The following is a 1,956-nucleotide window of genomic DNA, read 5'->3' on the forward strand; positions in this document are numbered from 1 at the left end:
GGCTGTAGTGTCTGGGGCCAGAGTCTGGGACTTGGTGATGACGAGAGCTCCCTGATGAAACAACACTGACGCTGGACACCGGCTGTGCTGGCATTGGTCGCCTCCAGCAGACGGCCAGGAAAKGACTGTTTTCCTTGGATACGGTTGCCACAGAGGCATCAGCAGGAAATACTGGAGACAGAGAATCAGGGGGAGAGGGGAGGGGCTGCAGGCTGCATGTTGCTTGTGACGGAGGCAGCTGGCTGATGGTATACACGTTGGATGGGACGGTGATGCACTCATCTTCGCTTGTCAGATGTTTTTGAGGGTTTTCCACACATGCCTCTACAGCAGTAGGATGCATGAAGGGGAGAGTGTATGTGTGTGTGTGTGTTTGTGTGAGTGTGACTGTACAATATTGTGTGTGTGTGCAGCAGTGGAGGCTGGAAGGCTGCTGAGGGGAGGACGGATGATAATAATGGCTGGAATGGAGTCAATGGAATGGTATCAAACACATCAACGACGTGGTTTCCATATGGTTGATATGAATACCATTCCAAACATTATTATGAGCCGCCCTCCCCTCAGCAGCCTCCACTGGACCGCAGTCTACATGTGCCCCCACTTCTGTCAATAATAAAACAGGTGCCCCCACTCACCTCACTTTAGACACAGAGCTAGATTGTATAGAATGGTATGAATGGTTCCACTCCTGAATTGTGCCTGTTCAGCTTTCCTTGCGATAGAACAGAAATCTAAATACTTCGGGCTGTGAGACTATGAGAGGAATTCTAGCCCTTCACTGAAGCATGTTCAACAGGTATAAGTGTCTGATTGTGCCCTAGTTCATAGCAAGAGGGGGAAAGTGGATAAGATGAACTCAGCTAAATGTTTCTCTAGCCTTGAGGTCTCCTGGTCCTGGTTTGCTTTCGTTCCTTCTTTCTTTCCTTCTTTCCTTCTTTCTTTCTTTCTTTCTTTCTTTCTTTCTTTCTTTCTTTCTTTCTTTCTTTCTTTCTTTCTTTCTTTCTTTCTTTCTTTCCTTCTTTCTCTCTTTCTTTCTCTCTTTCTCTCTTTCTTTCTCAGGAAACGGATCTGCATTCCAACCCACACAGGAAGCAGACAGGTCAGGAAAACTTAGCAAGACACTAGAGAGGGACAGACGGAGGAGAGCGGAGGTTCCAATCGCTTTCAGATTTGTGATTTAATCGGGGTGTTGGTTAGTGTTATCAACACACCAGGGTCGGTAGTGGTTACTAACACCAGGGTCTGTTAGTGTTCAAAACACCAGGTCTAAGGTTAAACACCAGGGTATGTAGTAGTTTACACACCAGGGTCTGTAGTGTTACACACCAGGGTCTGTAGTGTTACAACACCAGGTCTGTAGGTTACAACACCAGGGTCTGTGTTACACCGGGGTCTGTTAGTGTTACAACACCAAGGGTCTGTAGTGTCAACACAGGTATTAGTGTTACAACACCAGGGTGTAGTTTACAACACAGGGTCTGTAGTGTTACAACACCGGGTCTGTAGTGTTACAACACCAGGGTCATGTAGTGTTACAACACCAGGTCTGTAGTGTTACAACACAGGGTTCAGTAGTGTTACAACACCAGGGTCTTAGTGTTACAAACAGGTTGTAGTGTTACAACACCAGGGTCTGTAGTGTTACAACACCAAGGGTATGTAGTGTTACAACACCAGGGTTCAGTGTGTTACAACACACTAAGGGTTGTAGTGTTACAACACCAGGGTCAGTAGTGTTACAACACCAGGGTTGTAGTGTTACAACACCAGGGTCTGTAGTGTTACAACACCAGGGTCTGTGCGTGTTACAACACCTAGGGTATGTAGTGTTAAAACACGCAGGGTCTGTGTGTTACAACACCAAGGGTCTGTTTGGGTTACTGTTAGTGTTACACACCAGGGTCCTGTAGTGTTACAATACACCAGGGTCTGTTTGGGTTAGTGTTACAACTA

Source organism: Salvelinus sp. IW2-2015, unplaced genomic scaffold (genome assembly GCF_002910315.2).
Source record: "Salvelinus sp. IW2-2015 unplaced genomic scaffold, ASM291031v2 Un_scaffold4118, whole genome shotgun sequence".
Classification (NCBI taxonomy): domain Eukaryota; kingdom Metazoa; phylum Chordata; class Actinopteri; order Salmoniformes; family Salmonidae; genus Salvelinus; species Salvelinus sp. IW2-2015.